The following is a 12,168-nucleotide window of genomic DNA, read 5'->3' on the forward strand; positions in this document are numbered from 1 at the left end:
TAGAGAGAAATGAGAGGGGGGGGGGGGAGGGGGGGTGAATCGGTTGTCTAATAAATTCAAACCAAAACTAACTTAACAAATCTTAATGCTTAATACCAGTAAACCAAACTTAATACCGGTAGATAGTTTATCAGTTAATTGCAGTACTAGTAAAGATTAATGCATGAAACAGAAAGACAATAACATCCACAACACATAACACCAATATTTGTACGTGGAAACCCTGTAAGGGGAAAAACCACGGTGGGAAACCTTACCCACAATCAGATGATACTACTACAGATAGTATGTGTATACAATAGGGGGTCTGCACATGCAGAAAGGCCAAGCACCTAGAGCTCACTGCTCAAACACAAATGGGAGTCACATTGACTACAATTGGATGGTTAAATCCAATAATGTCCTTCACAAAACCTTCCTTCAACTTTCAAATAATGTCTGCGTGTATAGCTCTGCTTATTCTTGCATATACCGAATTAGGATTCTTTCTTCACATTCACACATTGATCTCAAAAATGAGATCTTACATTATACCATAACCTAAGACCAATTGAGTAGGTCGGCTCTAAAAGATATTACAATAAAAACAATTTACAAGTAAAACAATAACTGATGCAATATCCGATTCAACATGTCATCTTAATGCATTTACAACAATAATAAATCATCTTTATAGCATGTCGTGCTGATCTGGAATAGATAAGCCTGCCGGTGAACCAAATACCGGTGACTGTGCATAAGTCACTTGCTTGCCGGTGAACATTCCCAATTCTCCAAGTGTCAATAGGTTGACCAAAGTTGATAAGTGTTGACATCAATGACAAAACCATATCAACATATCCAAAATACCAATAGTATTAACTTGAGTTTGCTCATTTGATATGAACAAGTGTGATTTTTATATTGTTCATGGCTTGTGTGGAGTGGATATATTAAATTACGATGTATTTTTTATATTCCTTGTGATCTTAAATAATAGTAAGTGTGTACATGTACAAAGTAATTGTGATGTGGATTCAAGTTGAAAAATGTCTTAAAGGGGATGTATGCACAATTAGGATGTTTGAAATTAGGACATGCATGTTTAACATAAATTCATTTAATTATTAAAAATGCAAAATTTGATTGAAATTAGGACATGTGCATTTAAATTACTTGATACATGTGTGTCTGTAAATTTACAAAGTTATGAAATTTAATATATATTAAATTATTACTCAAGATGTATATACATGTACATATATTAAAAAATTCATTTAAATTCAATGTATATCTGTACATTACATGTAATCAAATTTAAAATATAAACATAATCTTTTTAATTTATATATGTACACAAATTCAATCAGAGATATATATTTGAAAGTTTTAGAGTTCTTAAACATTTTTTAAATTTCAAACACCAATGATCTAGATCTATATATTTAAAAGAATAATCAAGCATGCATACATACACATGTGATAATAAGTTACATATAATCAAACACATCAAACTTATATTTAAAGTATATAATCAAACGTGCAAATATGATCAAACACAAACTGTACATGTATATAAAGTGTGCGTAATCTAACATGTGCATGATCATATATAATCTGAATACAAATGCATGATATATAATCTGATCAAACACAAACTTTATAAAGTATAATCTAACATACATGCATGATATATATAATCTGATCAAACACAAACTCTATAAAGTATAAGATCTAACATACATGCATGAAATATATAATCTGATCAAACACAAACTGTATAAAGTATAATCTAACATGTGCATGAATATATAATATGAAAGTCTGAAATGTACATATAAAAAGATAAACAAATGAGCTATAAAGTGGAAAATCAACATGCATCATATCGGCCACGAACAGAGTGACCCTTTTAGGGAGAGTCCTGGTGAGAGTCTAGATGTCCAATAGACCCCTCCAAAAGTAGAATTTATTTTTAAATATTAAATATAGATCTACACATACATATGCATATTATTTAAATAATTAAATCCGACTAGTTTTAAATTAAAATTAAAATTGTAACGCACATGTACATGTATATACAAAATCCATAACTGACCTGTCCACTTGTAGGTGTAGCATCAAAAGAATCTCTCCTACACACACACTCAGAGCTCAAGCTAGGAGTGACATGAGCTAACTGTTGTACATACATGTGTATTTTAGGATTAGTCTGAACAATTTAAATGATAGCTAACTTCTATTATTTATTAAATGATATAGAAATTGTACAAATTACAACATACATCTTTTAAAAATAAACACACATACATACCTGTGTATCAGGAGTAGGTTGTATAGTCTATTCATGTCCTGTGATCATATCAACCACATCACTCGTGCTTGCATACCTCTCTCTGGCTATACATATGAATAAGGAGTGTAAGGGGATAACTAGATGACTAGGCATTGAGGATGAAGTATTTGACTCTAGTAGCATATCCTTAAACCCAGTCTGGCTCAAACCTCGTAGCTGTTCCTCAAATGAATCCAAGCCCTCATCTGTGATATGGAATTGATAAGCTCATATCTCATCCTTTGCAGCAACAAAGTGATATGTAGGTGGGTCAATTCCCAGAGCATGCGTAGAGTGATGAGAATGTTGTGACTGTCATGAGGTATGCGACGATGTGGTAGCTTGCGTGTCTTTGAGAATCTCTTCTCTAACAACAACCAATGGCATCCCAAGTCGAGATGAAATAAAATGGTAAGAATGTAGAAGGTCCTCGGATAAATACTACGACATCTTTACATGTCTACCATCTCCTTCTATAGCCCCTGCCACATCTGGTGAGGGGATGCCAATAGTAATATACTGATCTAAATCTGAAGCCACCCCATGACTAGAAGATGCATCGATGGATGATCTGGAATGTGGTCGGCTCATCATATATCTGCTCAACTCGTCAGATGATATGGTGGCTGCTGCTAATGCAATCTCTCCAATCCTATCAATTGTTTCTCTCTAAGAAGCAATCACAATCTGATCCATTGTGGGGGCAAGGGCTGAGACTATCATTGGAAATCTCTCACCAACAAGGTCCCTATGTTTGGGTGGATCTCTATCATGCCTACGGTATGCATCTCTGTTAGAAATATTGCCCCTCCCTTGTCCATAATATGTTGGAATGTCAAGGAAGTTGGGTTTCAACCCACAATGAACCTCAACATAGACCTGTTGTGCAAAGTATAATGGAATCTGGTTGTTATTAGGATAATGACCATGGTTAACTAAGAAGCATGGGTAAATCAACGATGTAACCTGTGGATCAATACATCTCGTAACCTTATATCCTCTCACCTTACTCTTCTCTTGATACTGTGGAAAACATCTCTCCTTGATGGTATCCTTTGTGACCACCTTCACCACATCAACAAAAGAATGATGACCCCTCACCTCACTCCTCAATTGTCTATAGATAACCTTTGGTGAAAATGAGGTGTGACTAACTAGATGGTCCCTCAATGTTTGCAAAGTATGAAAAAATAGATTGGCATGTACTCTTGTACACGCCATTTGTTCATGGGTCATCTAATATAACTCTCAATCTCTCTAACTAATGGTCAATATAATGAAAGATGGTATCGATATTAGGCAACTGAGGATCCTGTTGTGGAGGATCTACATGATGTGGCGCCTGATCAGGAGCCTATGTAGGCGGAAATATATAAATTTATCTATATATCACATACATTTTAATTTATTAAAACATTAATGAGAGAGGGAGGGAGATCATTTTCATCACAGAGAGAGAGATATCATTAATTTCAAAGAGAGAGAGATCATTAAAGATATATACATGCACTAAAATGAAACATAATTTTTAAAAATTAAAACACATGCTGAGCAAATTTAGGGAACAAAGCTCGAAAGACTAGATCATGTACATGTATATATTAGTTCTAATGCATGCTGAGAAAATTAAGGGAATTGAGAGAAAAAGACTAAATCACAATGTGATAAGTATGTGGTCAAATTGGGTCCTAAGGGGTACACTATAAATATAAGGATGTTATAAGGGGTCATAAGTGGTCGTAAGGGGTCACAAATGTGTTAGAGCATATGCGTGACCCCTTAGGACACTTTGTGATGGACTAAGGGGTATGTCGTACATACTAGGATGTTATAAGGGGTTAGTCATATGTGGTCCTAAGGGGTCAAGCATGTGTTCGAACATATGTGTGACCCCTTATGACCACACATAACCCCTTAGGACACTATGTGATCTTAAGAGGCATGTCCTACACACGAGGATCTTATAAGGGGTCATATGTGGTCCTAAGGGGTCACACATGTGTCAGAACACATGTGTGACCGCTTATGACCACATATGACCCCTTAGGACACTTTGTGATCCTAAGGGGTATGTTGTACACACTAGGATGTTATAAGGGGTTATATGTGGTCGTAAAGAGTCACACAAGTGTTAGAACACATGCATGACACCTTAGGACCACATATGACCCCTTAGGACACTATGTGATCCTAAGGGGTATATTGTATACACTAGGATGTTATAAGGGCTTATATGTGTTCCTAAGGGGTCACACATGTGTTAACACGTGTGACCCCTGAGGACCACATATGACCCCTTAGGACACTATGTGATGGACTAAGGGGTATTTCGTACACACTAGGATTTTACAAGGGGTCATATGTGTTTCTAAGGGGTCATGCATGTGTTAGAACACATATGTGACCTCTTAGGACACTATGTGATATTAAGGGGTATGTCGTACACACTAGGATGTTATAAGGGGTCATATGTGGTCCTAAGGGGTCACACATGTGTTAGAACACATGCATGACCCCTTAGGACCACATATGACCCCTTAAGACACTATGCGATGAATGAAGGGGTATGTCATACACATTAGGATTTTATAAGGGGTAATATGCGATTATAAGGGGTCACACATGTGTTAGAACACATGCGTGACCCCTGAGGACTACATACGACCCCTTAGGACACTATGTGATCTTAAGGGGCATTTGGTATACACTAGGATGTTATAAGGGGTCATATGTGGTCCTAAGGGGTCACACATGTGTTAGAACACATGCATGACCCCTTATGACCACATATGACCGCTTAGGACACTCTGTGATCTTATAGAGGTATTTTCTACACACTAGGATGTTATAAGGGGTCATATGTGGTCGTAAGGGGTCACACATGTGTTAGAACACATGTGTGACCCCTTAGGACCACATATGACCCCTTAGGACACTATGTGATCCTAAGGGGTATGTTGTATACACTAGGATTTTATAAGGGGTCATATGTATTCCTAAGGGGTCACACACATGTTAGAACACATGTGTGACCCCTTAGGACCATATATGACCCCTTAGGACACTATGTGATCTTAAGGGGTATGTCATACACACTAGGATGTTATAAGTGATAGTTCTGATACTTAATGTAAGTACAGATCCAATAGTCAACAAGATGAGAGGCGAGGGTGAATCATACAAACTTAATTATCCATAAAACATCAGATTCAACCTCGGTAACATATATATTAGTCATATAACCATAAAACTGTCAAACATTTAAACTCAAAAGCATATAAACATCATAAACCTCATAACACCAGATTTAACATGGAAACCCAAATAGGGAAAAACCACTGTGGGATTTCGGACCCACTAAGAAATATACTCTTCTAGAGTATGCTCGGTTAAAAGCAAATCTTGTTAAAATTACAAACACATTGCTAGATGTGACTCGGTTAAGGGATTTCCCTTAGCTCCATTAGGATCTTCACCTTGTTAGAAGTGACCTTGTCAAAGGATTTCAAACACTCAATAAGAATGTCACCTTGCTAGAGGATTTACATATAAGACTGTTAAGTCCACTTGGTTAAGAGATTTTCTATCACTTTCACAAAATAACAATAATAAAAATCTATCTGCAACTTCACATCTAAAAATGCTAAAGCAGATTCTTATTTGTTCAATACAATCTAGACATAGAACTAATCTTGTCTATCTGCTGGGCATCAATACTCTGTTATTCTAACAGGTCTTCAAGCTTCTATGCTTGGTAATCACTATGTAGCATCCCTATGCATACACTTGCCCGCATACATTGTTTATCAACAATTTCCTATTTATAAACAATCTTCCAACTGCTTAATCTCTTTGATCACATTTCCCATGATCAATCATAGCCATCAGATCTTTAATCTTGTCTTGGTTCAATGTATCTTTCGATCTGAAAACATTTTACCCCTGTCTTGGAATTTGCACATTCTTCTTGGAACTTGTGTTAGGGTAATGCGGTTCAATCTGTGCTATAGATTTTCATGTTGACTTTCCATTGCCTTAGATTCGTTAATAAACTTCTTTCATGGCTTACCAATCATTGATCCGCTCCAGCTCATCAACTTCCTTCATTAAATATAACATGTAAATATTTAATACATTCTGTTATAGCTCGGTTACAACTTGATGAATACTAAACTTCACTCGGTAGACATTCTGCCTTTATTAACCGACTGAGATAACCTTAGGGTTTACCGACTAGGTTCCTTAGGGTTTACCGACTAGGTTCTTTGCTTGATAACATAGTATAGTATTAACCTTTACATTTTACAACATATGTATGATGTTAAAACAATCTAAAACATCATGATCTCATCATTGTCTGACTCGGTACTAGTTGCCCATTGAATAACTTATCCCTTTACTCATCATATTCTTTCCTATGTCTTTACTCGACTTCTTTATAATCTTCATATTATATTTCTCAAGATATGGCAACATCATACTGAAATAGAAAATCAATTTCTTGACATCAATGACAAAATAATAATATTAAGACAGTAAAACATCCTTAATCATTTATGTCCATAATCATCAACAACTTCCTCAATATCCTTATTGAAATGCCAACAATCTTTCATTGTTTGTTATAATGTAATATTGCCAACAATCTCCCCCTTTGGCATTGATGGAAAAACCAATTTCTTTGACCTGTAAAAGATTTGAATTGCTATGATATGCTGAAATGCTGAAATACTCTCCCCCATACATTAGACTTCTTCTGTTTCTTCAATTTTCTTCCCAATCTGTAGTCTACTCAGTTTTCTCTTCTCCTCTGGTCTTCTCCCCCATTGGTAGATCTTCTCCCCCTTTGACAACAATGCCAAAAAGAAAAGAACTAAAACATAATTTCTTTCTGTAAGAAGTTATTTCTTGCTGTTGTCTATCAATCGAATCTCGGTCAGAGCATTTGTCTTCAATTCCTTTTCTCTGTATCATTCTCTGTATTAATTCTAGTACACTTTCAGAAAACATTCTAAAGGGTATCACTCCAGCATCAACTCCCAAAAAATATTCAATAGAGTCATCGAAGTGATGCTTTCACCAAACTCGGTCAATGAGTAGAGGATAGGGGTAGGACCACTAACTTACTTCTAAGATATTCAAAAGTGTCCTTTGGTAGTGGTTTGGTGAATATGTCTGCTATTTGCTCCTTTGTGCTAATATATTCCAACACCACGTTCTTCTCTTGAGCTTCTTCTCTAAGATAATGATATTTGATAGAGATGTGCTTTGTCTTAGAGTGCATAACAGGATTCTTTGAAATGTTAATGGCACTAGTGTTATCATAGAATATAGTTACTGGCTTGGTAACTTGCTCATTTATGCCTTCAAACAGTTGTTTGATCCATGCTATATTGGTGCAATTCAGTGCTGCAACAACATATTCAGCTTCGGCTGTTGACTGAGAAACACATCCTTGTTTCTTGCTAAGCCAACTCACTAGTCTTTCTCCTAAAAAGAAAGCTCTTCCACTTGTTCTTTTTATGTCATCAATGTTGCCTGCCCAATCAGCATCAGTATAAACTGTTAAATCAAAATTATTTCCTTTTTGATATACTAAGCCATAATCTTCAGTGCCTTTTAGGTATCTGAAAATTCTTTTGATTGCTATCATGTGTGTTTCCTTAGGATCTGCAGAGAATCTTGCAACAATACCTACTGCATGTGCTATATCTAGCCTCTGTGAACAACATATTGTAGTTTTCCAATCATAGATCGGTAGAGTGTCTCATCAATAGATGCAGATTCATCATTCTTTGATAGTTTACAGTTGGTAGTCATAGGAGTACTTACTGGTTTTGAATCCTCCATTCCAAATTTCTTCAAGATTTCCTTTATGTACTTGGATTGGGTAATGAAAATCTCATTTTTCATTTGCAGTATCTGTAAACCTATAAAATAATTTATCTCACCAATTAATGACATCTCAAATTCTTTACTCATTTGATTTCCAAAGTTCTTGCATAAAGAGTCATTTCCACAAAATATAATATCATCAACAAATATAGCTGAGATCAATATTCCATTTTCATCATTCTTCATGTACATGTTGTTGTTCTCATTTGTCCTTATAAAACCAATCTTAATTAAATATGAGTGCAATCTTTCATACCACACTCTAGGTGCTTGTTTCAGACCATATAAATCTTTGTTCAACTTACATACCTAATCTTTATTATTGTCTTCAACAAATCCTTCAGGTTGTTCAATGAAAACTTCTTCTTCTAATATTCCATTCAGAAATGCATATTTGACATCCATTTGATATACCTTGAAATTCTTGTAAGCATCATATGCCAACAATGTTCTTACTCCTTCAAGTCTAGCAACAGGTGCAAAAGTCTCACCATAATCAATTCCTTCTTCTTGGGCATAACCTTTGCAAACTAGTCTTGCTTTATTCCGAATGACCTTACCTTTTTCATTTAGCTTGTTTATGAAGATCCACTTTGTACCAATTACATTTTTGTTCTTCGGCCTTGGGACCATTGTCCATGTGTCATTCTTCTTGATTTGATCAATCTCTTCTGTCATAGCATTTATCCAATCTTCACTGTTAAATGCCTCTTTCACTATTCTTGGTTCAAATTCAGATATCAAACATGTGTTCTGTCTCAGTTTGTTCCTTGTCATCACTGGATCATCCTTATCTCCTATAATCTGACTTGGTGCATGGTGTCTTTTGACATATTTGGCTAATACAGGCTCAGTAGGCTCTGTATGCTCTTCTTCATCACTCGGTAATTGGATGTCTTCTTTATTTTCTTCAACAGTCTTCTTGGTAAGACTTCTCAGTTGTACATAGACAAATTCTTCATAGTCTTCTAGTTCTTTGGAATTTCCTTCATCATTTCTTTCTGCAAATTCATCAATTTTTACATTTGCACTTTCTACCATTTTGTTAGATTATTGTATCAAACATTTAAATGCTTTGCTTTTAGAAGAATAACCTAGAAATGTTCCTTGTTCACTTTTCTGATCAAACTTGCCATTTCTATCATCTTTATGAATATAGCATCTACTTCCAAAGATCTTAAAGTAACTTACAGTAGGTTTCTTGCCATACCAGATTTCATAAGGTGTCTTCAAAGTACCTTTCTTCATTTGAACTCGGTTCAAGGTGTAAACAGCTGTGCTTACTGCTTCTCTCTAAAATGTTTGTGAAACCTTCTTTTCAATCATCAGTGTTCTAGCACAATCCACAATAGATCTATTTCTTCTTTCAACTATTCCATTCTGCTGTGGAGTTATCGGTGCAGAGACTTGACTTTTAATACCATGATCATTGCAAAATAAGTTTAACTCATCAGATGTGAACTCTCCTCCTCTATCTGATCTAAGACATTTCAGTTGTCTTCCTATTTCATTTTCAACTCTCACCTTGTACCATTTAAACATTTGAAAAGCTTCTGATTTTTCTTTTAAAAGCATTACTGACATCATCCTTGAATAGTCATCCACAAATAATATGAAATACTTATCACCATAATAACTTTGAACTTTCATAGGACCACAAAGATCAGTGTGCACAAGATCTAAAATTCCCTTAGAAGAGTAGGACTTACTTGTAAAGCTTGATCTTGTCATCTTACCCATCTGGCATCCTCGACACATAGCATTCTCAGGTTTTTTAAGACTCGGTAGACCTCTTACTCGGTGCATTTTGCTTGTTTTGATTAGATTATCAAAATTAACATGACAAAACCTTTTATGCCATAACCAGGTATCATCAATCTTTGCATACAAACACTTATTTCGAGTTGAGTCAAGGTGAAATGTATTACCTTTTGTTTGTGTCCTGGTAGCAGCTAACTTTCCATGCTTGTCATGAACTTTGACAATTCCTTTTTCAAACTCTATTCGGTAACCTGTGTTATTTAGCTGTGCTACACTCAACAAATTGTATTTCAAACCTTCAACCCAATAAACATCATTGCATCTTACATTATCAAGAAGTGTTATGGATCCTTTACCTCTTATTGGACATGGTGCATCATGACCAAATCTAACATAGCCTCCATCATAATCTTCTAACATAAAAAACTTGTGTTTATCTCCTGTCATATGATGTGAGCATCCACTATCTATAATCCAAGAATCATTAGTGTTTATGTGAGATATTAGGGCTTTTTCTTCATACCTCTCTTCATCTGATCCATCCTTGATAGCCACATAAATAACTTCCTCTGTATCAGTTTCATCTGATTTGTCATCATTAGATTCCTCATCAGCTATTAGACATGTCTTTCTATCTCTTCTTCTGAAATCTTGGTGTCCTCTGTAATGATTATCTTTTTGTCTGTCATCTCGGTAATCTCTCTTTTCAGTAAAATCTTTGTCAGGATAGTTAGAAGCCATATGTCCAATTCTATCACAATTGAAACATTTCAAAGGTAGCTTTCCTTTATACTTACCTTTGCCTCTCGGTAACCTTTTGGCCAATAGTGCTTCAAACTCTTCTTGCTTTCTGATTTCTTCATATAGTTTGTGTACTTCTTCCATGTTCTTCCAAAATCTTTCACTTGATCCACTGTGATCTCCTTCAGAGTACTTATACTTTCTTTCATTGTAATCATTAGGTTCATCAAGATGAAAAGAACTAAATGCAGATTCAACTTTATTTACCGATGACCCACTGTTATCAAAATTACTTAACTCAAATGCATGTAGCTTACCAATAGTAGCATCTAAAGAAACTGGCATATTAGGTATAGACCTCAATTCATTGATTGCAGAGACTCAGATTGCATAGGCAGGTAGAAGGGTTCTCAACAACTTACTTGTTACATCCTTTTCTTCAATAGTTCCTCCTACTCCTTTTATTTGATTTACAATCTCCTTTAGTCTTGTACCATACTGGGTTATGTTCTCACCTTCATTCATCCTCATGGATTCAAGTTGTCCTCTTAGACTATCTACTTTTGCTCTTTGAACATGTTCATCTCCTCCATATACTGATATGAGCTTGTCCCACATTGCCTTTGCATCCTTGCAACCTTCTAGATCATTAAACTCAGAATCGGTCAATGCAGATGTTATTTCAATCATTGCTTGAATATGTTCTTTCTTCGCCTTTATCTCTTCCATAGTCAATGGATAGGTGCTCGGTGTGATGAAATCATTCTCCAGATAATATATAGCATATTCTCCAATCCCTGATAGATGTAGCTTCATCCTTTTCTGCCATGTATAGAAACTTGACTTGTTCAGCTTAGGTGCATCCCTCTTATACATCTTTGGATCTTTAACTCAAGTGCCTTTAAACTTTCCTTTCGAAGTCCAAAGCTCTGATACCAATTGATAGTTCTGATACTTAATGTAAGTACAGATCCAATAGTCAACAAGATGAGAGGGGGGGGTGAATCATACAAACTTAATCATCCATAAAACATCATATTCAACCTCGGTAACATATATATCAGTCATATAACCATAAAACTATCAAACATGTAAACTCAAAAGCATATAAACATCATAAACCTCATAACACCAGATTTAACGTGGAAACCCAAATAGGGAAAAACCACTATGGGATTGCAGACCCACTAAGAAATATACTCTTCTAGAGTATGCTCAGTTAAAAGCAAATCTTGTTAAAGATTATAAACACACTGCCAGATGTGACCCAGTTAAGGGATTTCCCTCAGATCTATTAGGATCTTCACTTTGTTAGAAGTGACCTTGTCAAAGGATTTCAAACACTCAATAAGAATGTCACCTTGCTAGAGGATTTACATATAAGACTGTTAAGTCCCCTCGGTTAAGAGATTTTCTGTCACTTTCACAAAATAACAGTAATAAAAATCTATCTG

General features: G+C 35.5%; 1 protein-coding gene across 1 annotated transcript in view; it reads left to right on the forward strand.

Annotated features, from left to right (window-relative positions):
• The window catches only part of LOC131859836 (uncharacterized), a 101,050-nt gene that overhangs the window by 63,788 nt on the left and 25,094 nt on the right, over nt 1–12,168 (forward strand). The window lies entirely within an intron of this gene.

This window comes from Cryptomeria japonica, chromosome 11 (assembly GCF_030272615.1).
Source record: "Cryptomeria japonica chromosome 11, Sugi_1.0, whole genome shotgun sequence".
In the NCBI taxonomy this organism is placed as follows: domain Eukaryota; kingdom Viridiplantae; phylum Streptophyta; class Pinopsida; order Cupressales; family Cupressaceae; genus Cryptomeria; species Cryptomeria japonica.